General features: G+C 43.8%; 1 long non-coding RNA gene across 1 annotated transcript in view; it reads left to right on the forward strand.

Moving 5' to 3' along the window:
• Positions 1-1,818: 1,818 nt before the first annotated feature.
• The window catches only part of LOC109868815 (uncharacterized), a 71,775-nt gene continuing 46,871 nt past the window's right edge, over positions 1,819-26,722 (forward strand). The window contains exons 1-4 of the long non-coding RNA XR_004205009.1: positions 1,819-2,552; positions 9,135-9,234; positions 11,609-12,053; positions 22,666-22,948. This is a non-coding gene — a long non-coding RNA (uncharacterized LOC109868815). The remainder of the gene's footprint in view (positions 2,553-9,134; positions 9,235-11,608; positions 12,054-22,665; positions 22,949-26,722) is intronic.

Below are 26,722 nucleotides of genomic sequence, written 5' to 3' on the forward strand. Positions count from 1 at the left end.
CACGGAAGGAGAGTTGTATGGCATTGAAGCTCGTCTGGAGGTTAGTTAACACAGTGTCCAAAGAAGGGCCAGAAGTATACAGAATGGTGTAGTCTGAGTAGAGGTGTATACTATACACACCTACACATTTATTTTGTGTTGTAGATATGTGGTAGTAGTAGAGTAGCGGCCAGAGGGCACACACTTGACGTGTTGTGAAATCTGTTGTGAATGTATTGTAATGTTTTTGAAATTGTATAACTGTCTTAATTTTGCTGGACCCCAGGAAGAGTAGTTGCTGCCTTGGAAGCAGCTCATGGGGATCCATAATAAATACGAATACAAACAGGATCATTGGTTTCCCACTAGATAGCACAGCCACAAAGTCACTATTGGCTATAGTAGAAATTAATGAGAAAAAAAATACACTGCTCAAAAAAATAAAGGGAACACTAAAATAACACATTCTAGATCTGAATGAATTAAATATTCTTATTAAATACTTTTTTCTTTACATAGTTCAATGTGCTGACAACAAAATCACACAAAAATTATCAATGGAAATCAAATTTATCAACCCATGGAGGTCTGGATTTGGAGTCACACTCAAAATTAAAGTGGAAAACCACACTACAGGCTGATCCAACTTTGATGTAATGTCCTTAAAACAAGTCAAAATGAGGCTCAGTAGTGTGTGTGACATCCACGTGCCTGTATGACCTCCCTACAACGCCTGGGCATGCTCCTGATGAGGTGACGGATGGTCTCCTGAGGGATCTCCTCCCAGACCTGAACTAAAGCATCCGCCAACTCCTGGACAGTCTGTGGTGCAACGTGGCGTTGGTGGATGGAGCGAGACATGATGTCCCAGATGTGCTCAATTGGATTCAGGTCTGGGGAACGGGCGGGCCAGTCCATAGCATCAATGCCTTCCTCTTGCGGGAACTGCTGACACACTCCAGCCACATGAGGTCTAACATTGTCTTGCATTAGGAGGAACCCAGGGCCAACCACACCAACATATGGTCTCACAAGGGGTCTGAGGATCTCATCTCGGTACCTAATGGCAGTCAGGCTACCTCTGGCGAGCACATGGAGGGCTATGCGGCCCCCCAAAGAAATGCCACCCCACACCATGACTGACCCACCGCCAAACCGGTCATGCTGGAGGATGTTGCAGGCAGCAGAACGTTCTCCACTGCGTTTCCAGACTTTCACATGTGCTTAGTGTGAACCTGTTTTCATCTGTGAAGAGCACAGGGCGCCAGTGGCGAATTTGCCAATCTTGGTGTTCTCTGGCAAATGCCAAACATCCTGCACGGTGTTAGGCTGTAAGCACAACCCCCACCTGTGGATGTCGGGCCCTCATACCACCCTCATGGAGTCTGTTTCTGACCGTTTGAGCAGACACATGCACATTTGTGGCCTGCTGGAGGTCACCTGCAGAACCACTCCTTTTTTGGGGGTGACTTGCTAATTGCCTATAATTTCCACCTGTTGTCTATTCCATTTGCACAACAGCATGCAAAATGTATTGTCAATCAGTGTTGCTTCCTAAGTGGACAGTTTGATTTCACAGAAGTGTGATTGACTTTGTGTTGTTTAAGTGTTCCCTTTATTTTTTTGAGCAGTGTAGCTTTTTGGTATTAATGTAAGGTTAGGCATAATGTTAGCAGTGTGTTTAAGGTTAGGGTTGAAATACATTTTTAAGAAGATAAATTGTAGAAATGCGCGGGGTTTATAACTTTGTGGCTGTGGTAACTAGTGACAACGGATCAAAACACAGTACGTTCACCACCAGCCAAATTAGTCTTCTCCTAGTTGGCACAGACAGTGACAGTCAGGCCGTAGCACGACAGTCTTGTCCGGATGCCGTTGACCGCTGCTCTGACGATATTAACTTTCTAGCGCTGTATTTAGGAGGTAACTCGATACAATATGTTAATTAAATAGTGACATTTTATTATGTGGATGACAGAAACAACAAATATTTTAATGCACTAGCTAGCTAGCTGTAGAGGGATGCTGTCAAACCAACGATATCAACCGGTGTTAGCTAACGTTAGCTTGACTGCTAGCATGTCCTGCACTCAGCTACAGTGATTGGATAATGGTAGCCATTTAACGTAACCTATGCAAACATGCTCTATCCGTTATAATGGGGTGAAACAAATTAGCTACCCATATGTTATAGTCTTTTGACTATTTTCACGGAGGAAACATAATTATGCAATCTAGCTGAACGGTATGGTTGTAGGCATTGAGTTAGTCTGGGAGTGGTTACAATAACGTTGCATTGTAGAAAGCGTGGTGACTGGCTAGCTATGCAAAATGATGTTTATCACTTGCTGTCCCATTCTTTTCGGCCTGAGCGTTATTGTGGAGCCCTGCCATGTGGTGTTGATTCGTATAATGAGTGATCATCATGTAAAAGTGAAGGTTCAACTCGAACAAATGAAATCATCAGGTGTTGGCGCGGAGGAGGGGGCAGATATTATTGATGATGAGGTGTGGGTGGCATCCCTGCTCTCATCTGTCTCCTCTGGTGGCACTGAAGCTCAGCATGGGAAGAGGTATGTATGTCCATACTGACTCATTAATTGACAAAATTGGTTTCTATGCTGCTGAGTTTAGTACACATTTCAGGGGTGCACAGTTTACCTGGGGGCTGATACTTATTCCACTTGTGTAATAACAAATACTGTTATTGTGAAAATACTAAATTACTATACAGAAACCAATGACTGTATAAAGATAACAATAATATTGTAACAATAGTAATACATTAGCACTACACAGGTATAAGAGCAACTTGTGTATTGTGCCACCACAACACACCCCATCTTTCAACAGCAATAACAGTTTTAACCTGTTCATAATCTTTTTTTCCCTCCAGGCCTTGATAAAGAATAGCATAGTAGGCCTACAACACATTGATGAGGGGACACTATCTCTGTTAACCCTGTCACTCCAATGTGACGGCTCTATGGCCCAGTATAAACAGCTACACAGCCTTAACCTTGGACTGTGGTAGCTGAAAAGTTGTCCCAAATTGAAAGCGATATCTTTAATACACTTATTAGATGGCTAATTGATACGGGTCCCCTCACTTCGGCAGGCGAGCTCCATCTGTTTGGCCCTACAGGCGTTGAATGTGGCGCAATTAATACCTGCTATTGGCCGTTATCAACAGTGTAGTTCATTATACACGAGGAGCAGTGGAGGGTGAAGCCATCAGACAGAGGTAAAATGCTCCTCACTACCACCATGGATGACCATCATGCGTCGAAATGTAATCCCTCCCAAGTATGGCACAGCAGATCCGATCAGGTTTCAAAACTTTGTAGACAGAGGCCTTATTACATTACTCTTTGCCCTGACAGATACATCTTCTACAAAGTCAAGTACCTAACTGATCCTCTGTCAGTTTCAAAAGAGCTTTGACGTGCGGTGCTGAGGTATAGTGTAAGTTGGAAAGCCTGTTGAAAGCCTAAGTATATTAAGGCACACCCACCTTTCAGTGGCAGGAGATAGGCCTAACAATCATCTTAACTTGTGGGGGCTTTTTGACCCTAGTAGGCTTTAGCCTAGTGCATGGAGAAGAGGAACTTGAGCAATTGATTAATATCTAATCTATGTAATGCGCTCTGCATGAGTTTTTGAAGATGTTGACCCATATGAAAACCCAATTATGACAGTAATTGCATTTAATTCCTATGGCAGGAGCAGGCTTAGTTGATTCCAGAGTCATTTACAGTATGACTGGTTCTCAACTCAGATGTTCACTGATAACCAGTAGGGGACATGCAGTATAAGTTTTTTCAGTAGCCTAACATGTCATTGGATCTGCTTGCTGTGCATTGCCTCAATAAATACTGTGCATTTCTCTGTATGACTGTGTATTAGTGTGCCTATAGAAAATATGTACCTTGATTTTAGATTAGTTTTTTTTTCACACAATACATCATAATGTCAGTTGAATTATGTTTTTGTAAATGTTTACAAATTAATATTACATCAAAATCTGAAATGTAAGCCTAAATAGGCAAGCCTAAATAGATTCAGGAGTAAAAATGTGCTTAACAACTCACATAAGTTGCATGGACTCACTCTGTGTGCAATAAGTGTTTAACAGTATTTATAAATGACTACCTCATCTCTGTACCCCACACATACAATTATCTGTAAGGACCCTCAGTCGAGCAGTACATTTCAAACACTGATTCAACCACAAAGACCAGGGAGGTTTTCCAATGCCTCTGAAGGGCACCTATTGGTAGAGTAGTAAAACAAAAAGCAGACACTGAATATCCCTTTGAGGATGCTGAAGTTATTAGTTACACTTTGGATGGTGTATCAATACACCCAGTCACTACAAAGATACAGGCATCCTTCCTGACTCAGTTGCTGGAGAGGAAGGAAACCACTCAAGGATTACACCATGTGGTCAATGGTGACTGTAAAACATTTACAGAGTTTAATTGCTGTGATAGGAGATAACTGAGGGTGGATCAACAACATTGTAGTTACTCCACAATACTAACCTAAATGACAGAGTGAAAAGAAGGAAGCCTGTACAGAATACACATATTCTAAAACATGCATCCTGTTTGCAACAAGGCACTAAAGTAGTACTGCTAAAAATGTGGCAAAGCAATTCACTTTTTTCTTCTCAATACAAAGTGTTACGTTTGGGGCAAATCCAATACAACACATTACTGAGTACCACTCTGCATATTTTTACCCATAGTGGTGGCTGCATCATGTTATTGGTATGCTTGTAATCGTTAAGGACTGGGGAATTTTACAGGATAAAAAGAAACTGAATAGAGCTATGCACAGGCAAAATCCTAGAGGAAAACCTGGTTCAGTCTGCTTTCCACCAGACACTGGGAAATTAATCCACCTTTTAGCAGAACAATAACTTAAAACACAAGGCCAAATCTACACTGGAGTTGCTTACCATGAAGACAGTGAATGTACCGGAGTTGTTGAGTTACAGTTTTAACTTAATCTATTGGTTGTCTAGCAATGAAAATGGTTGTCTAGCGCTGCTCAACAACCAATTTGACAGAGCTTGAAGGATTTTGAAAAGAATAATGGTCAAATGTTGCACAATCCAGGTATGGGAAGCTCTTAGAGACTTACCCAGAAAGACTCACATCTGTAATCGCTGCCAAAGGTACTTCTACAAAGTATTGATTCAGAGGTGTAAATACTTATGTAAATGAGATATTTCTGTATTTCGTTTTCAATACATTTGAAAAAATGTATTTTTTTTTCTCAATTTAATCTATTTTGAATTCAGGCTGTAACACAACAACATGTGGAATAAGTCTAAGGGTATGAATACTTTCTGAAGGCACTGTACCTCAAAAAGGAATGATTGCTGCTAAGCCTAAATGTTTGATCGATGGCTGAGGGTAGCCTAGAGCGTTGGACTAGTAACCGAAAGGTTGCAAAGGGTACAAATCTGTTGTTCTGTCCCTGAACAGGCAGTTAACCCACTGTTCCTAGGCTGTCATTGAAAATAAGAATTTGTTCTTAACTGACTTGCCTAGTTAAATAAAGGTAAAAAATAAATACAAATCTCTCCTCTCCTACACTATTCTGCACTCTATGGTTATTATTGATCTAGCCTACAGTATCTGCCATTAGACATTCCCCTTAGTCGCTCACTCACTACACTCATTACTCTGGAATCTATTTAATCTAAGACTTTTTTATTAAGGAGGTCTGACACCAAATCCTCACTATTTTGTGTTAAGATATTCCCACTTGTAGCCTAACGGGGATTGAAGTAGCCTCCTCAGCCTGCGTGAGAGAAACTGTCTGAAGTCCCACAACGCTGTTGGAGAGTGAGCCCTCTGTATCATTAACAGTCACTTAAGCGTATTTGTTAATTAGGCTATAGTACTATAATAGGTACTAGGCAGGGTACTAATAATGGTTTACTCGGTGAGTTAGTGTAGCCTATAAGGCCGTAATGTTTCAGCAATCTAGGTCTAACACCTTCACCTGTGTGTAACCAGGCAGTTTTCATGGCACAGCAGTTTTGAAGCCTGCAAGGCATCTGCCAGCTAACTTTCAGCATATGGCCTTCTCTTAACGGTGGGAAATGATTAGACCTAATCTCTGATAATCCAATAAAGTCATATTACCCTCGGGGAGCGGCGCAGGCAAGAGTAGATTGAGAGGGAGAGAGAGTCACACTGTCACATGTAAAAAGAGGGAGGATAGTGTTGGATCTAATTTGGATCTGACATATTACCTTTCAGTTTTCCACTGAAAGGCAAAGGTACAGGACTGCAGGCAGGCTCAGGGCAGGCAGAATGGTAAAAACTAGAAAACAGGCACTGTAGACAAGAGAGGAGCAAGGGGGAAACCTCTGGTAGGTTCAACGAACAAAACGAACTGGCAACAGACAAACAGAGCACAGGTATAAATACACAGTATAATGGGGAAGATGGGCGACACCTGGAGGAGGGTGGAAACAATCACAAAGACAGGTGAAACAGATCAGGGTGTGACATTAGTATGATGTGAAAGAATAATGCAGGCCAGGCAGTGGGTTCAGTGGGATGACAGGCAGTACAGATCTTGTTATAAACTGTTACATGCCCGCTGCCAGGCAACCTCATCTGGCAGGATCAGAAGGAATGACCAGACCTGCCAAGACAAGTCTGCAAATTCATGCCAATGTCTCTCTGACAATTTTGATTGGATGTTAGGGAGATGAGCTCATATCCTGTTCTAAACTGCAATGGAGCCAGAAAAACTAGAATGGTTATTCACGTCCACAAGTGAGCCTTTGTGTTTGTGTGTGTAAGATGAAGTTCTGGAATGCACTCACAGATGGAGCTATTGCCATCTCTCTTCCCTGTTCCTCCCCTAGATACTTCCCAAATTAATGTGACCCAATTGGCTGACGAGATTAAGGGGTGGTTAAACATTGAAATCTATGAGATCGTAACTATAGCAGGCCTTGGCTGTCATGCAAGTTTTCTTTCACCCTCGTTTTTTTACCTTTATTTAACTGGGCAAGAACAAATCTTCACCTTGGGGATTCAATCTTGCAACCTCTCCGTTACTAGTCCAACACTCTAACCACTAGGCTACCTGCCGCCCCAATTATTTACCCAACTGTTTCTTTGGGATGCTCACTGTTGCGTAGCTCGCCTTGGGCCTGTTCACTGAGGTGGCAATGACAACATTTAGAATGTTGGAGATAAAAATACAGTCTGTAAATTCGCTATTTTACTCATCATTAATTAATAACCTCTCTAGGCTAGGGTCCAGTATTTTCACATCCGGATGAAATGCGTGCCCAAAGTAAACTGCCTGCTACTCAGGACCAGAAGCTAGGATATGCATAATATAATAGTAGATTTGGATAGAAAACACTCTGAAGTTTCTAAAACTGTTTGAATAATGTCTGTGAGTATAATATAATTTATTTGGCAGGTGAAACCCCGAGGACAAACCATCCAGGAATTTTATTTTTGAGGTCACTCTCTTTTCAATGTGTTTTCTATGTGTATCTAGATTTCTAAGGCACTTGCTTGCAGTTCCTATCGCTTCCACTGGATGTCAACAGTCTTTAGAAATTGGTTGATGTTTTTCCTTTGTGTAATGAAGAAGTAGGGCTGTTCAGAACGAGGGTCGAGTTTAGTGTACTGTTTGTTAGGGGGGCACGACCTGAAAGCTCGCTCCACTTTGTCTTTATCCGCTATTGAACGCCGTTTATCCCGTCTTAAATTTGATCGTTTATTTATGTAAAAAAATACCTAAAGTTGTATTAGGAAAGTTGTTTGAAATGTTTGGACAAAGATTACAGGTAATTTATTCAATATTTTGTAGTCATGTTGCGCTAGTTGGAACCAGTGTTTTTCTGGATCAAACGCGCCAAATAAATGGACATTTCTGGGCTATAACGACGGAATCAATCGAAACAAAAGGACCATTTGTGATGTTTATGGGACATTTTGGAGTGCCAACAGAAGAAGCTCATCAAAGGTAAGGCATGAATTATATAGTTATTTCTGAGTTTTCTGTCGCGCCTGGCGGGATGAAATATGATTGTCTGTGTTTGTTTGATGGGGTGCTGTCCTCAGATAATAGCATGGTTTGCTTTCGCCGTAAAGCCTTTTAAAAATCTGACACTGGCTGGATTAACAAGAAGTAAAACTTTAATGTGGTGTATTGCACTTGTGATTGTATGAAAGTTAAATATTTCTAATAATTTAATTTGAATTTGGCGCTCTGCCATTTCACCGGATGTTGTCAAATCGATCCCGTTAACAGGATTTGATCCCTAAGAAGTTTTAAGGTCTATTCTATATAATATCTTTCGTTTCTATCTGATGCCACTGCCAGTGACCCCATGAGTAAGCCCCTGGTCAGGATGAGGGGTCGGGACGGGAGAAGGTGATGTGTTTGTGTGTGTGGGGTGGGTTTCTAAGTGTGTCATTAGCAGTAAGGTGTCGGTGGGCCAGGCCCCAGAAATTGGTTCTTATAATCCTGTCAGAATATCATGTCCTCCCCCTGCCAGGGCTCCTCTTAACCATAGCCTTATATGATTAGCTAACACAGAACTGCAGTCTCATTCACAAAGACCACTGATACGCCATGCCTCCTACACTTTTAGAAAAAAGGGTTTCAAAAGGGTCCTTCGGCTGTCCCCATAGGAGAACCCTTTTTGGTTCCAGGTAGAACCCTTTTTGGTTCCAGGGAGAACTCTTTTGGGTTACATGTAGAACCCTATGTGGAAAGGTTCTATCTGGGTTACATGTAGAACCGAAAGGTTCTATCTGGAACCAAAAAGAGTTCTCCTATGGGGACAGCCGAAGAACGTATTGTCACTGCCTGTAACAACAAATGGCCTTGTTAGTGTATGGAAAAACCATTTATATTTATATAATGGAACCACAATACTGAGTAAAAGATTCAATGCATTTAGTGCATTTAGTTTGTGTAACAGTGTTTCCCTCAACAACACCTCAACCCAAGACTTGATATACAGTCTTCCTCTCCTCAGTCAGAACTAGATGAGACAAGACTTTGAAAAAAGTGACATTGTGAGACTACCTCAACCCTAACCATGTAGAGCTCAATCAGAACCCCTCCCTCAAACATCTCTCTCCTTCTTACTGCAGTTCCCTGTGGGTAGATGGTCAGCCTGTGACATCTACTGGCATGGAGTGTCCTTCCATGACAACGATAACATCCTCTCTGGACAGGTCAACAAGTTCCCAGGTATGCTGATCCGACTGAAAAAAGCTACACTGTATGTGTTCACAGTGTTTCCCATAGATTGTTTTCCAGGTCCCCAAATCAACATCCTTTAACAAAAAATATCAATTGATTAGCCAGTAAATTATAGCCTTTACAATGGTACAGAGGGAAACACTGTTGTCAGTCAGGTTTTGTGTATGTAGGGTCTATGGATCCTGTTATGCTATTGTGTGAGCCCTAAGCACAGCTGTGTTAATGCCTTGTCATGCCACGGTAATAAACCCAGCATTAGGAGTGAGGAGGATTATTATATTGTGTGAGGAAGCTGGAGCATGCTACACCTGGCCATCACCCCATATATGTGGCAGGGCTTGCAAACCATTACAGACTACAAAGGGAAGCACAGTCGAGAGCTCCCCAGTGACACGAGCCAAACTACTTCTATAATCGCTTGGAGGCAAATAACACTGAAACATGCATGAGAGCACCAGCTGTACCGGAAGACTGTGATCATGCTCTCCGCAGCCGATGTGAGTAAGACTTTTAGACAGGTCAACATTCACAAGGCCACAGGGCCAGACAGATTACCAGGACGTGTACTGCGAGCATGCGTTGACCAAATAGCAAATGTCTTCACTGACATTTTCAACCTCTCCCTGTCCGAGTCTGTAATACCAACATGTTTTAAGCAGACCACCATAGTGCCTGTGCCCAAGAACACTAAGGTAAGCTCCCTAAATGTCTACCGACCCACAGCACTCACGTCTGTAGCCACGAAGTGCTTTGAAAGGCTGGTCATGACTCACATCAACACCATCATCCCAGAAACCCTAGACCCACTAAAATGTGCATACCTCCCCAACAGATCCACAGATGATGCAATCCCTATTGCACTCCACACTGCCCTTTCCCACCTAAACAAAATAAATACCATTGTGAGAATGCTATTCATTGACTACAGCTCAGCGTTCAACACCATAGTGCCCTCAAAGCTCATCAATAAGCTAAGGACCCTGGGACTAAACACCTCCCTCTGCAACTGGATAGTGGACTTCCTGACGGGCCACCCCCAGATGGTACGGGTAGGTAACAACACATCCGCCACGCTGATCCTCAACACTGGGGCCCCCCAGGGGTGCGTGCTCAGCCCCCTCCTGTACTCGCTGTTCACTCATGACTGCACTGCTAGGCACGACTCCAACACCATCATTAAATTTGCCGATGACAACAGTGGTTGGCCTGATCACAGACCACAGACAACAACAAGACAGCCTATAGGGAGGAGGTCAGAGACCTGGCCGTGTGGTGCCAGGACAACAACCTCTCCCTCAACGTGATCAAGACAAAGGAGTTGATTGTGGACTACAGGAAAAGAGGACAGAGCACACCCCCATTCTCATTGACTGGGCTGCAATGGAGCAGGTTGAGAGCTTCAAGTTCCTTGGTGTCCACATCACCAACAAACTAACATGGACCAAGCACACCAAGACAGTCGTGAAGTGGGCACAACAAAACCTTTTCCCCCTTGGGAGACTGAAAAGTTTTGGCATGGGTCCTCAGATCCTCAAAAGGTTCTACAGCTGCACCACCGAGAGCATCCTGACTGGTTGCATCATTGCCTGGTATGGCAACTGCTTTGCCTTTGACTGCGGGTAGTGGGAACTGCCCAGTACCTCACTGGGGCCAAGCTTCCTGCCATCCAGGACCTCTATACCAGGCAGTGTCAGAGGAAGGCCCAAAAATTGTCAAAGACTCCAGCCACCATAGTGGGTGTTCTGTCTGCTAACCCATGGCAAGCGGTACTGGAGTGCCAAGTCTAGGTCCAAGAGGCTTCTAAACAGCTTCTACCCCCAAGCCATAAGACTCTTGAACATCTAGTCAAATGGCTACCCAGACTATATGCATTGCCAACCCCCTCTCCACACCACTGCCAATCTCTGTTGTCATCTATGCATAGTCACTTTAATTATTCTACCTACATGTACATACTACCTCAACTAACCGGTGCCCCTACACATTGACTCTATACTGGCACCCCCCTGTATATATTGTTATTTTTTACTGCTGCTCTTTAATTACTTGTTACTTTTATCTCTTATTCTTATCCGTATTTTTTTGAAACTGCACTGTTGGTCAGGGGCTCGTAAGTAAGCATTTCACTGTAAGGCTTACACCTGTTGAATTCGGCGCATGTGACTAATAAAATTTGATTTGATATACCACTCATCACTCACCCCATAACACTCACAACCACACCAGGGTGGGTTACCAAACCACCAGCGTTACAACTGTCTGTCTCTCACATATCCCTTACCTGTCTCTAATATGTCTGTCTGTCTGTCTGTCTGTCTGTCTGTCTGTCTGTCTGTCTGTCCGTCTGTGTTGTGGTCTGTAGGTATGATAGAGATGCTGAGAAAGATCAACCTGAGCCGAGCGGTGAGGACCATGCAGGAGCTATTCCCTGAGGAGTACAAATTCTACCCCCGCTCCTGGATCCTACCTGAGGAGTACAACTTCTACCACCGCTCCTGAATCTTACCTGAGGAGTACAACTTCTACCCCCGCTCCTGGATCCTACCTGGGGAGTACCACCGCTCCTGGATCCTACCTGAGGAGTACAACTTCTACCACCGCTCCTGGATCCTACCTGAGGAGTACAACTTCTACCCCCGCTCCTGGATCCTACCTGGGGAGTACCACCGCTCCTGGATCCTACCTGAGGAGTACAACTTCTACCACCGCTCCTGGATCCTACCTGAGGAGTACAACTTCTACCCCCGCTCCTGGATCCTACCTGAGGAGTACAACTTCTACCACCGCTCCTGGATCCTACCTGAGGAGTATGTTATGTAGTACAGCGCAGGACACATTAATCACTCAGCCACATTGATCACTCAGCCTCGAACCAACCATTATCAGAGCTCTCTCATCACCCCGTCTGCATTTACACAGGCAGCCCAATTCTGATATTTTGCCAAATTATTGGTCTTTTGACCAGTCAGATCAGATGTTTTGCCAATAGTTGGGCAAAAGATCAGAATAGGGATGCCTGTTTAAATGCAGCCTCTGTCACTCTCCCCACCACTGTTTTCAGCTTCGCTGTAAGACTCTACTTCCCCATAACAACAGAGAAAACTGTCCTCCATAGTGGAACAGGGCCATTCACTCCCCATGGCATCCAGTCAAAAGGCTGAGCGCTTGTCCTCAATTGGATGTTGTCAAACAGTGCAAGCCCTCTCTATCTCCTCTGAGTCAATGATGAGGTATTACTAACTTTCCTTTGCACGGTTTGGAGATGTACCACTAACCCACCAAGTGTACATCTGTCGTAAATGGTAATCTAAAAAGTATGTATTTATTTAACTAGGCAAGTCAGTTAAGAACAAATTATTATTTTACAATGATGGCCTACCCGGGCCAAACCCTCCCCTAATCCGGACGACGCTGGGCCAATTGTGCGCCGCCCTATGGGACTCCCGATCACGGCCGGTTGTGATACAGCCCGCGATCGAACCAGAGTCTGTAGTGACGCCTCTAGCACTGAGATGCGGTGCCTTAGACCGCTGCACCACTCGGGAGCATGACTCACGAGGTACAGTTTTCCTTTAATGATTTCATACAAACTAGTAGTTCACTACCCTTTGTGCAATAGTGAATGACATGCTCTCTAATAGGAAACCACACACAAACCACACAAACAGCTGTGTCACACCACACACACACACACACACACACCACTCTCAAACCCCTGTCCACCCCCTTCCCTCTACTCATCCCTTAGTGAACCGTAAGCGTTGGCACGCATGATTAATTCAGAATGGCTAGAGGGAAAGGTCAGAGGTCAAGCTCATAAGTTTTAATGGTGTTTGACGTTCAGAGGTCACAGTGACTTTGAGAGGGTGTGTCCTCAGACAGCCTCCCTGCCTGGCAAAGGGATGGATGGATGGTGGAGGCGGGATTTAACTGGCTTTGTGAATTAACTTACGTCATTGCCTGAGATACAGCTCAGCTAGTCAAACAGAGGGGGGCACTAGAGCCCCTTTAAAAGGCTCTGCATCTTAACCACAGACAGGCTACAGGCAATATTCCCTCTAATGTTTTTGGGCACTGAGCAAATTTCTGGGCTTGTGAGCAGAAACTTGAACATTGTGAGAATTTTGTGCAAACTTCCGGCACGCGATTACAGTGAAAACTGAGGCTGTACCTGCTTTAACTTACAGTTTTAGACAGTAGCCAATAGGCTATTGTGGCTATTTGAGCATATTAGAGTGGCCTAGCAACAAAATCAATGGAGCAAATGATATAGTCTACAATATGCAGTGTTCAATGCAGGCCTCCAGTACATTCCATGAGACCTTTACAAACTTTTTTACATTATGCAGGGATTGACATGAATTAATGATTTTTTACTTGGTCTCTACCATGGGCCGAATAGGTGACTGTACATTACCGTTCAAAAATTTGGGGTCACTTAGAAATGTCCTTGTTTTTGATAGAAAAGCACATTTTTTGTCCATTAAAATAATATCAAATTGATCCGAAATACAGTGTAGACATTGTTCATGTTGTAAATGACTATTGGAGCTGGAAACGGCTGATTGTTAATGGAATATCTATATAGGCCCATTATCAGCAACCATCACTCCTGTGTTCCAATGGCACGTTTTGTTATCTAATCCAAGTTAATCATTATAAAAGGCTAATTTATAATTAGAAAACCCTTTTGCAATTATGTTCGCACATGAAAACCGTTGTTTTGATTAAAGAAGCAATAAAACTGGCCTTTAGACTAGTTGAGTATCTGGAGCATCAGCATTTTTGGGTTCGATTACAGGCTCAAAATGGCCAGAAACAAAGCACTTCTGAAACTCGTCAGTCTATTCTTGTTCTGAGAAATGAAGGCTATTCCATGTGAGAAATTGCCAAGAAACTGAAGATCTCGTACAATGCTGTGTACTACTTCTTTCACAGAACAGCGCAAACTGTCTCTAACCAAAATAGAAAGAGGAGTGGGAGGCCCTGGTGCACAACTGAGCAGGAGGACAAGTACATTAGAGTATCTAGTTTGAGAAACAGACGCCTCACAAGTCCTCAACTAGCAGCTTCATTAAATAGTACCCGCAAAACACCAGTCTCAACGTCAACAGTGAAGAGGCGACTCTGGGATGCTGGCCTTCTAGGCAGAATTGCAAAGAAAAAGCCATATCTCAGTCCAGTGTCTTTGTGCTTTTGACCATCTTAATCTTTTATTTTTATTGGCCAGTCTGAGATACGGCAATTTTTTTGCAACTCTGCCTAGAAAGCCTAGGAGGCCAGCCTCTTCACTGTTGACGTTGAGCTGGGGTTTTGTGTGTACTATTTAATGAAGCTGCCAGTTGCGGACTTGTGAGGCGTTTCTGACCATTTTAATTTTATTTTAATGGACAAAAAATGTATTTTCTTTCAAAAACTGCAGACTCATATCTCCCTCACTAACTTTAAGCACCAGCTGTCAGAGCAGCTCACCGATCACTGCACTTGTACATAGCCCATCTGTAAATAGCCCATCCAACTACCCTATCCCCATACTGTTTTTATTTTTTTGCTCCTTTGCACCCCAGTATCTCTACTTGCACATTCATCTTCTGCACATCAATCACTCCAGTGTTTAATTGCTAAATTGTAATTATTTCACCTCTATGGCCTATTTATTGCCTTACCTCCCTTATCTTACCTCATTTGCACACACTGTATATAGACTTGTGTTATTGACGGTATGTTTGTTTATTCCATGTGTAACTCTGTGTTGTTGTTTGTGTCGCACTGCTTTGCTTTATCTTGGCCAGGTCGCAGTTGTAAATGAGAACTTGTTCTCAACTAGCCTACCTGGTTAAATAAAGGTTAAAAAACACACAAAAAACAAGGACATTTCTAAGTGACCCCAAACTTTTGAACGGTAGTATACATTTCATTGTATCAAATTGTATTCGCATTTTATTTACAAAATAAAATGCGTTATTATTACCATGCAGAGAATTATGCAAAGTAGGCTACCCACTGCCTATTGGCTTATTTGCATAATCAAGCCTGTATCAAAATACAACATTGCCCCTTAAAGAAACAAGCTTTGCTCTGAGCTCAGATCAGAAAAGCGCATCCACTCAGGCTGATTGAATGGGCTGGTCAATAGAATTCTACTCCCATGCTCTCTGGCTCAGCCTACAACTAAATCCCAGCCTCAATCTTACAAGTTAGATTTGTTTTTGTTTGTTGCATTAAAAAGGGGCTGATATAATGTTGATTTGGTCACATTAGAGAAAAATGTTGATCTCTATAGTGCACACTAATGAAGGGAGCTCAGTGAAGTTTAATCTCGTGCGTCTCTGCGCTGGCTGGCATTTCTTCTGTGCTGCAGTCATGGAGGAGGTGCGCGGCCTCGCGCAGCTCAGAGGGAACGTTGTCTACAGGCATAGACTAACCTTGATAGAGCTGTGCCATAGGATAGTATCGGAGCTTAGGGAGTCTTAACATTTAAGTTGGTTTCAATTACTTACTTAAACAAGGTAGACAACGATTAGGAAGGAAATTGTGTGTAGTTCAAATGAATTAATCCCAACCTAGGAAATTGCCATAGATACATATAAGCTCCAGATCTCAATATTTCGCCTTGGGATGTGGTGTTGAATGGTGCAAAATACTCTAGGGGCAGTGACGAGACACTGAAGTTCATTCATGACAAAGTGAACAAGAGTAAGATAAGCAAGTAAGCATTTTGTTGGACGATGTATACCATGTGTATCCTGTACAGACTACTAATAAAACTTCAACTTGAAATGTCTAGGCAAAGCGGGTAGCTAAATATCACTCAGCTTGTGTCAGTCTATCACTGTGTCACTTAGGTTACATTAGGTGATAACAGGTACACTCTTAGAAAGAAAAGTGCCTTATAGAACCTAAAAGGGTTCTTTGGCTGTCCCCAAAGGACAACCCTTTGAAGATTTTTTTTGTTTCCATAGTCGAACCCTTATGGTTCGAGGTAGAACCCTTTCCACAGAGGGTTCTACATGGAACCAAGAAGGGTTCTCCTATGGGGACAGCCAAAGAACCCTTTTGGAACCCTTTTTTCTAAGAGTGTAGTTCGCTACCACATACTGCAGCACTAAGGCTGCGTTTACACAGGCAGCCCAATTCTGATATTCTTTCCACTATTAGGTATTTTGAGAGATCACATCAAATCATTTTCAGAGCTGATCTGATTGGTCAAAAGTCAAATTACTGGAAAAAGATCAGAATTGAGCTGGCTGTGTAAACACAGCCTTAATGTACTGTGATTTGACTCCGTTTTTTTGTAATATACCGGTATTGATGCACCGACTGGTTTTACTTGACCTTCTTTACCGGTATTTGAATGTTTGGTTTGTTAAATGTGATACGCAGTGTGTAACGTCCATTTTTTATAGTTTACTTCGCTACTTGAGTCATCTCTCTTCACTCTCTCTATGTCACCGACACTCAAGGAGCGCATTTGATGTCCCTCAACTACGAGACACTTGCGTTCAGTCTGCATGGTCAATGCAGCATATGCAACACCGTTGATGACAACGATGCAGTTGTCACTTTGCTTCTTAATATAAATCTACTAGCATTCTATAATTACACCATTAGCTTGTGTTTCTTACATCTGCAAATAGCTTGTTTGTCTTTTCTTAGCAAGTTGTTTCTAAATCTTGTTAGCCACTAATGCTAATCGCTAGCTAGCTAGATAATAAATGTACTGAGTAAGAGCAAGCGTAATTAGCTATACAGCTGATACTGATAATACCAATGATTGTGTAGACCTAAATCAGCATGTTGTTTGTGCAACAGTGTCTTCTGTTAGCTACATGAAGCCAAAGATTATAGGGTCCCCTAGGAAACACCTATCAACACATTAGTTCCTACCCTGTCACAATAACTCCTCCCTGGAATTTTCATTCGTTGTCATGTCAAACAAGACTGTATTCAAAGTGCCCGCTATTATATTCTAACTATATAATTAGAATAGACATTATATCCCCAAAAATATCAGATGACATCCCACGGAGCACCATTAAATCCATTGTTAAAAAAATTGAAAGAATTTGGCACCACAACAAACCTGCCAAGAGAGGGCTGCCCACCAAAACTCACGGACCAGACAAGGAGGGCATTAATCAGAGGCAACAAAGAGACCAAAGATATCCCTGAAGGAGCTGCAAAGCTCCACAGCGGAGATTGGAGTATTTGTCCATTGGACCACTTTAAGCCGTACACTCCACAGAGCTGGGCTTTACAGAAGAGTGGCCAGAAAAAAGCCATTGCTTAAGAAAAAAACAAGCAAACACATTTGGTGTTTTCCAAAAGGCATGTGGGAGACTCCCCAAACAAATGGAAGAAGGTACTCTGGTCAGATGAGACTAAAATGTAGCTTTTTGGCCATCAAGGAAAATCCTATGTTTGGCGCAAACCCAACACCTCACATCACCCTGAGAACGCCATCCCCACAGTGAAGCATGGTGGTGGCAGCATCATGCTGTGGAAATGTTTTTTATCGACAGGGAACAGGTCAGAATTGAAGGAATGATGGATGGCGCTAAATACAAGGAAATTCTTGAGGGAAACCTGTTTCAGTCTCCCAGATATTTGAGACTGGGATGGAGGTTCACCTTCCAGCAGGACAATGACCCTAAGCATACTGCTATAGCAACACTTTAAGCGGAATCCAATTTAGAATTTGTTGTAGGACTTAAAGATTGCTGTACACCAGCGGAACCCATCCAACTTGAAAGTGCTGGAGTTTGCCTTGAAGAATGGGCAAAAATCCCAGTGGCTAGATGTGCCAAGCTGATAGAAACATACCCCAAGAGACTTGCAGCTGTAATTTCTGCAAAAGGTGTCTCTACAAAGTATTCACTTTGCGGGGGGTGAATAGTTATGCATGCTCAAGTTTTCAGTTCTTTTGTCTTATTTATTGTTTGTTTCACAAGAAAACATATGTTGCATCTTCAAAGTGGTAGGCATGTTGTGTAAATCAAATGCTACAACCCCCCCAAAATCCATTTTAATTCCAGGTTGTAAGGCAACAAAATAGGAATAATGCCAATGGAGGTGAATACTTTCGCAAGCCACTGTATCGCCCAGCCCTAACTCAGAGGGGCTCCTTTACAATCGAGCTGATTTGGACTCTTAAGTCTCAGTTCCCCTGTTACTAATCTTTGCATTACAGCTCCATGTGTTTCACTCATACCAACCAGGAGGCCTGGAATCACAGTCCTCTACACCAGCCGTGGCCATTTTTGATTTATTTCACCTTTATTTAACCAGGTAGGCAAGTTGAGAACAAGTTCTCATTTACAATTGCGACCTGGCCAAGATAAAGCAAAGCAGTTCGACACATACAGCAACACAGAGTTACACATGGAGTAAAACAAACATACAGACAATAATACTGTAGAAAAATACGTCTATATACAATGTGAGCAAATGAGGTGAGATAAGGGAGGTAAAGGCAAAAAAAAGGACATGGTGGCGAAGTAAATACAATATAGCAAGTAAAACACTGGAATGGTAGATTTGCAGTGGAAGAATGTGCAAGGTAGAGATAGAAATAATTGGGGTGCAAAGGAGCAGAATAAATAAATACAGTAGGTGGATGGGTATATGTTTGGGCTAAATTATAGATGGCCTATGTGCAGGTGCAGTAATCTGTGATGTGCTCTGACAGCTGGTGCTTAAAGCTAGTGAGGGAGATAAGTGTTTCCAGTTTCAGAGATTTTTGTAGTTCGTTCCAGTCATTGGCAGCAGAGAACTGGAAGGAGAGGCGGCCAAAGGAAGAATTGGTTTTGGGGGTGACCGGAGAGATATACCTGCTGGAGCGCGTGCTACAGGTGGGTGCTGCTATGGTGACCAGCGAGCTGAGATAAGGGGGGACTTTACCAAGCAAGGTCTTGTAGATGACATGGAGCCAGTGGGTTTGGCGACGAGTTTGAAGCGAGGGCCAGCCAACGAGAGCGTACAGATCGCAGTGGTGGGTAGTATATGGGGCTTTGGTGACAAAACGGATGGCACTGTGATAGACTGCATCCAATTTATTGAGTAGGGTATTGTAGGCTATTTTGTAAATGACCTCGCCGAAGTCGAGGATCGGTAGGATGGTCAGTTTTACAAGGGTATGTTTGGCAGCATGAGTGAAGGATGCTTTGTTGCGAAATAGGAAGCCAATTCTAGATTTAACTTTGGATTGGAGATGTTTGATGTGAGTCTGGAAGGAGTTTACAGTCTAACCAGACACCTAGGTATTTGTAGTTGTCCACATATTCTAAGTCAGAACCGTCCAGAGTAGTGATGTTGGACGGGCGGGCAGGTGCAGGCAGCGATTGGTTGAAGAGCATGCATTTAGTTTTACTTGTATTTAAGAGCAATTGGATGCCACGGAAGGAGAGTTGTATGGCATTGAAGCTCGTCTGGAGGGTTGTTAACACAGTGTCCAAAGAAGGGATAGAAGTATACAGAATGGTGTCATCTGCGTAGAGGTGGATCAGAGACTCACCAGCAGCAAGAGCGACATCATTGATGTATACAGAGAAGAGAGTCGGTCCAAGAATTGAACCTTGTGGCACCCCCATAGAGACTGTCAGAGGCCCGGACAACAGGCCCTCCGATTTGACACACTGAACTCTATCAGAGAAGTAGGTGGTGAACCAGGCGAGGCAATCATTTGAGAAACCAAGGCTATCGAGTCTGCCGATGAGGATGTGGTGATTGACAGAGTCGAAAGCCTCGGCCAGGTCATTGAATACGGCTGCACAGTATTGTTTCTTATCGATGACGGTTAAGATATCGTTTAGGACCTTGAGCGTGGCTGAGGTGCACCCATGACCAGCTCTGAAACCAGATTGCATAGCGGAGAAGGTATGGTGGGATTCGAAATGGTCGGTAATCTGTTTGTTGACTTGGCTTTCGAAGACCTTAGCAAGGGGGGGTAGGATAGATATAGGTCTGTAGCTGTTTGGGTCAAGAGTGTCCCCCCTTTTGAAGAGTGGGATGTCCGCAGCTGCTTTCCAATCTTTGGGTATCTCAGACGACGCGAAAGAGAGGTTGAACAGGCTATTAATAAGGGTTGCAGATTTTTTTTTGCAGCTCTTTCAGAACATCAGCTGACTGGATTTGGGAGAAGGAGAAATGGGGAAGGCTTGAGCGAGTTGCTGTGGGGGGTGCAGTGCTATTGACCGGGGTAGGGGTAGCCAGGTGGAAAGCATGGCCAGCCGTAGAAAATTATAGTGGATTTATCGGTGGTGACAGTGTTTCCTATCCTCAGTGCAGTGGGCAGCTGGGAGGAGGTGTTCTTATTCTCCATGGACTTCACAGTGTCCCAGAACCTTTTTGACTTTGTGTTGCAGGAAGAACATTTCTGCTTCAAAAAGCTAGCCTTGGCTTTTCTAACTGCCTGTGTATATTGGTTTCTAGCTTCCCTGAAAAGTTGCATATCACGGGGGCTGTTCGATGCTAATGCAGAACGCCATAGGATGTTTTTATGTTGGTTATCTGTTCCTGGTTCTAAATTTCTTGAATGGGGCATGCTTCTTTAAGATGTTGAGGAAGGCATTTGCAAAAGAAAAAGAAAAACAGGCATCCTCTACTGATGGGATGAGATCAATATCCTTCCAGGATACCCGCGCCAGGTCGATTAGAAAGGCCTGCTCGCTGAAGTGTTTCAGGGAGCGTTTGACAGTGATGAGTGGAGGTCGTTTGACCGCTGACGCATTACGGAAGCAGGCAATGAGACAGTGATCGCTGAGATCTTGGTTGAAAACAGCAGAGGTGTATTTAGAGGGCAAGTTGGTTAGGATGATATCTATGAGGGTGCCCGTGTTTACGGCTTTGGGGTGGTACCTGGTAGGTTCATTGATAATTTGTGTGAGATTGAGGGCATCAAGCTTAGATTGTAGGATGGCTGGGGTGTTAAGCATGTTCCAGTTTAGGTCGCCTAGCAGCACGAGCTCTGAAGATAGATGGGGGGGCAATCAGTTCACATATGGTGTCCAGAGCACACCTGGGGACAGAGGGTGGTCGATAGCAGGCGGCAACGGTGAGAGACTTGTTTTTAGAGAGGTGGATTTTTAAAAGTAGAAGTTCAAATTGTTTGTGTACAGACCTGCATAGTAGGAAATAACTCTGCAGGCTATCTTTGCAGTAGATTGCAACACCGCCCTCTTTGGCCGTTCTATCTTGTCTGAAGATGTTGTAGTTAGGGATGAAGATTTCAGAATTTTTGGTGGTCTTCCTAAGCCAGGATTCAGACATGTCTAGAACATCCGGGTTGGCAGAGTGTGCTAAAGCAGTGAATAAAACAAACTTAGGGAGGAGGCTTCTAATGTTAACCTGCATGAAACCAAGGCTATTACGGTTACAGAAGTCATCAAAAGAGAGCGCCTGGGGAATAGGAATGGAGCTATATACTGCAGGGCCTGGATTCACCTCTACATCACCAGAGGAGCAGAGGAGGAGTAGGATAAGGGTACGGCTAAAAGCTATGAGAATTGGTTGTCTAGAACGTCCGGAACAGAGAGTAAAAGAAGGTTTTTGGGGGCCATTGATGATGATTTAAAGACCAGTGCTTGATTGACCCAACATCTTCACCCATTTAGACCTATGGATGGTCATTGTTTATGTTTTTCCAGTCAGTGAAATCAAAACAAATCAAATGTTATTGGTCACATGCACATGGTTAGCAGATGTTAATGCGAGTGTAGCGAAATGCTTGTGCTTCTAGTTCCAACCTTGCAGTAATATCTAACAAGTAAGTCTTATTACTACATAGTTAATGCTGATGCGTCCCTGAAGTGCACCTTCATCGTCAAGCTGGACGGGGGTTCCCAGGGGGATGTCATCTACCTCATCCACGACCCCAGTGACCTCAGGGTTATAGTGGGATCACAGACAAGGCAGTCTGTGGTCCAGGAGTACATCCACAAGCCTCTTCTTATCGACAAGCTGAAGTTGGACATCCGTCTCTACGTGCTGGTCAAGTCCCTGGAGCCGCTGGAGATTTATATCGCTGTCACGCTTCTGCACCGAGACATACAAGCTAGGAACATAGATAAGGATGTTATAACATGCTCATAATACATATAAGCTACATTCATAAGAAGTTTCTGTATCGAGCCATACCAGGTTGGAAGTTACAAAGGGACTTTATAACATGTTCATAACCCATTCATAACACATTCTGAACTGAGCAATACCAGGTAGGAACGGTAGGAACACTTTATCTGAAGACATAACGCATTCATAACACATACATACAGCACTCATAATCACTACACAATATATTTTGTCTTCCATTTTGGCATAAAGCATTATACTAGCATTTAAACACTTTTTTTTAACATGTTTCTATGTTTAAATATAGCATTCTAACATCTCTGTTCTCCCATGTCCCTGGCACCCCAACAGGAACCCAGTCAGAAGAACCTGAGCCATGTCCTCATGCACCTTACCAACTACTCCCTCAGCGTCCAGAGTGGGAAATTTGTCCACTCTGACAGCCTTTCGTCAGGAAACAAGCGCACCTTCTCCAGCGTGCTCTACCGCCTGGCCTCTAAAGGAGTGGACATCAAGAAGGTTTGGTCAGACATCATCTCTCTGGTCAAGACGGTCATCGCTCTGTTCCCTGTTCCCTAAGGTCTACTACCTGGCCAACATACTGCCTGTCAAACCAGGACCCACCTGATTCCAGGTACAGAGAGATGAGGAGAGTGTGTGTGTGTCTGTGTGTGTGTGTGGGTGTGTGTGTCTGTGTATCTGTGTGTGTGTGTGTGTGTGTGTGTGTGTGTGTGTCTGTCTGTGTGTGTCTGTGTGTCTGTCTGTGTATCTGTGTGTGTGTGTTCCAGGTGTCCCCCGGGGTGTGTGAGTACGTCCACAGCCCAGTAGATGAGGAGGTGAAGATGGGGGTCATTAGAGACACACACACGGACAGATCTGGAGCTATGGTTAGGGTTAGGGTTAAACCAGGATGTGGACATGAAGCAAGGGTTAGTGTTGAACCGAGATGTGGACATGAAGCTAGGGTTAGGGTTAGTGTTAAACCAGGATGTGGACATGAAGCTAGGGTTAGTGTTAAACCGAGATGTGGACATGAAGCAAAGGTTAGTGTTAAACCGAGATGTGGACATGAAGCTAGGGTTAGTGTTAAACCGGGATGTGGACATGAAGCTAGGGTTAGTGTTAAACCAGGATGTGGACATGAAGCTAGGGTTAGTGTTAAACCAGGATGTGGACATGAAGCTAGGGTTAGGGTGGAACCAGGATGTGGACATGAAGCTAGGGTTAGTGTTAAACCAGGATGTGGACATGAAGCTAGGGTTAGTGTTAAACCAGGATGTGGACATGAAGCTAGGGTTAGTGTTAAACCAGGATGTGGACATGAAGCTAGGGTTAGTGTTAAACCAGGATGTGGACATGAAGCTAGGGTTAGTGTTAAACCAGGATGTGGACATGAAGCTAGGGTTAGTGTTAAACCAGGATGTGGACATGAAGCTAGGGTTAGTGTTAAACCAGGATGTGGACATGAAGCTAGGGTTAGTGTGGAACCAGGATGTGGACATGAAGCTAGGGTTAGTGTTAAACCAGGATGTGGACATGAAGCTAGGGTTAGTGTTAAACCAGGATGTGGACATGAAGCTAGGGTTAGTGTTAAACCAGGATGTGGACATGAAGCTAGGGTTAGTGTTAAACCAGGATGTGGACATGAAGCTAGGGTTAGGGTGGAACCAGGATGTGGACATGAAGCTAGGGTTAGTGTTAAACCAGGATGTGGACATGAAGCTAGGGTTAGTGTTAAACCAGGATGTGGACATGAAGCTAGGGTTAGTGTTAAACCAGGATGTGGACATGAAGCTAGGGTTAGTGTGGAACCAGGATGTGGACATGAAGCTGGGGTTAGTGTTAAACCAGGATGTGAACATGAAGCTAGGGTTAGTGTTAAACCAGGATGTGGACATGAAGCTAGGGTTAGTGTTAAACCAGGATGTGGACATGAAGCTAGGGTTAGTGTTAAACCAGGATGTGGACATGAAGCTAGGGTTAGTGTTAAACCAGGATGTGGACATGAAGCTAGGGTTAGTGTTAAACCAGGATGTGGACATGAAGCTGGGGTTAGTGTTAAACCAGGATGTGGACATGAAGCTAGGGTTAGTGTTAAACCAGGATGTGGACATGAAGCTAGGGTTAGTGTTAAACCAGGATGTGGACATGAAGCTAGGGTTAGTGTTAAACCAGGATGTGGACATGAAGCTAGGGTTAGTGTTAAACCAGGATGTGGACATGAAGCTAGGGTTAGTGTGGAACCAGGATGTGGACATGAAGCTAGGGTTAGTGTTAAACCAGGATGTGGACATGAAGCTAGGGTTAGTGTTAAACCAGGATGTGGACATGAAGCTAGGGTTAGTGTTAAACCAGGATGTGGACATGAAGCTAGGGTTAGTGTTAAACCAGGATGTGGACATGAAGCTAGGGTTAGGGTGGAACCAGGATGTGGACATGAAGCTAGGGTTAGTGTTAAACCAGGATGTGGACATGAAGCTAGGGTTAGTGTTAAACCAGGATGTGGACATGAAGCTAGGGTTAGTGTTAAACCAGGATGTGGACATGAAGCTAGGGTTAGTGTGGAACCAGGATGTGGACATGAAGCTGGGGTTAGTGTTAAACCAGGATGTGAACATGAAGCTAGGGTTAGTGTTAAACCAGGATGTGGACATGAAGCTAGGGTTAGTGTTAAACCGAGATGTGGACATGAAGCTAGGGTTAGTGTTAAACCGGGATGTGGACATGAAGCTAGGGTTAGTGTGGAACCGGGATGTGAACATGAAGCTAGGGTTAGTGTTAAACCAGGATGTGGACATGAAGCTAGGGTTAGTGTTAAACCAGGATGTGGACATGAAGCTAGGGTTAGTGTTAAACCAGGATGTGGACATGAAGCTAGGGTTAGTGTTAAACCAGGATGTGGACATGAAGCTAGGGTTAGTGTTAAACCAGGATGTGGACATGAAGCTAAGGTTAGGGTGGAACCAGGATGTGGACATGAAGCTAGGGTTAGTGTTAAACCAGGATGTGGACATGAAGCTAGGGTTAGTGTTAGTGTTAAACCAGGATGTGGACATGAAGCTAGGGTTAGTGTTAGTGTTCAACCAGGATGTGGACATGAAGCTAGGGTTAGTGTTAAACCAGGATGTGGACATGAAGCTAGGGTTAGTGTTAAACCAGGATGTGGACATGAAGCTAGGGTTAGTGTGGAACCAGGATGTGGACATGAAGCTGGGGTTAGTGTTAAACCAGGATGTGAACATGAAGCTAGGGTTAGTGTTAAACCAGGATGTGGACATGAAGCTAGGGTTAGTGTTAAACCAGGATGTGGACATGAAGCTAGGGTTAGTGTTAAACCAGGATGTGGACATGAAGCTAGGGTTAGTGTTAAACCAGGATGTGGACATGAAGCTAGGGTTAGTGTGGAACCAGGATGTGGACATGAAGCTAGGGTTAGTGTTAAACCAGGATGTGGACATGAAGCTAGGGTTAGTGTTAAACCAGGATGTGGACATGAAGCTAGGGTTAGTGTTAAACCAGGATGTGGACATGAAGCTAGGGTTAGTGTTAAACCAGGATGTGGACATGAAGCTAGGGTTAGGGTGGAACCAGGATGTGGACATGAAGCTAGGGTTAGGGTGGAACCAGGATGTGGACATGAAGCTAGGGTTAGTGTTAAACCAGGATGTGGACATGAAGCTAGGGTTAGTGTTAGTGTTAAACCAGGATGTGGACATGAAGCTAGGGTTAGTGTTAGTGTTAAACCAGGATGTGGACATGAAGCTAGGGTTAGTGTTAAACCAGGATGTGGACATGAAGCTAGGGTTAGTGTTAAACCAGGATGTGGACATGAAGCTAGGGTTAGTGTTAAACCAGGATGTGGACATGAAGCTAGGGTTAGTGTTAAACCGAGATGTGGACATGAAGCTAGGGTTAGTGTTAAACCGAGATGTGGACATGAAGCTAGGGTTAGTGTTAGACCGGGATGTGGACATGAAGCTAGGGTTAGTGTTAAACCAGGATGTGGACATGAAGCTAGGGTTAGTGTTAAACCAGGATGTGGACATGAAGCTAGGGTTAGGGTGGAACCAGGATGTGGACATGAAGCTAGGGTTAGTGTTAAACCAGGATGTGGACATGAAGCTAGGGTTAGTGTTAAACCAGGATGTGGACATGAAGCTAGGGTTAGTGTTAAACCAGGATGTGGACATGAAGCTAGGGTTAGTGTTAAACCAGGATGTGGACATGAAGCTAGGGTTAGTGTGGAACCAGGATGTGGACATGAAGCTAGGGTTAGTGTTAAACCAGGATGTGGACATGAAGCTAGGGTTAGTGTTAAACCAGGATGTGGACATGAAGCTAGGGTTAGTGTTAAACCAGGATGTGGACATGAAGCTAGGGTTAGTGTTAAACCAGGATGTGGACATGA

The sequence above is a fragment of the Oncorhynchus kisutch genome, linkage group LG23 (assembly GCF_002021735.2).
Source record: "Oncorhynchus kisutch isolate 150728-3 linkage group LG23, Okis_V2, whole genome shotgun sequence".
NCBI lineage: Eukaryota > Metazoa > Chordata > Actinopteri > Salmoniformes > Salmonidae > Oncorhynchus > Oncorhynchus kisutch.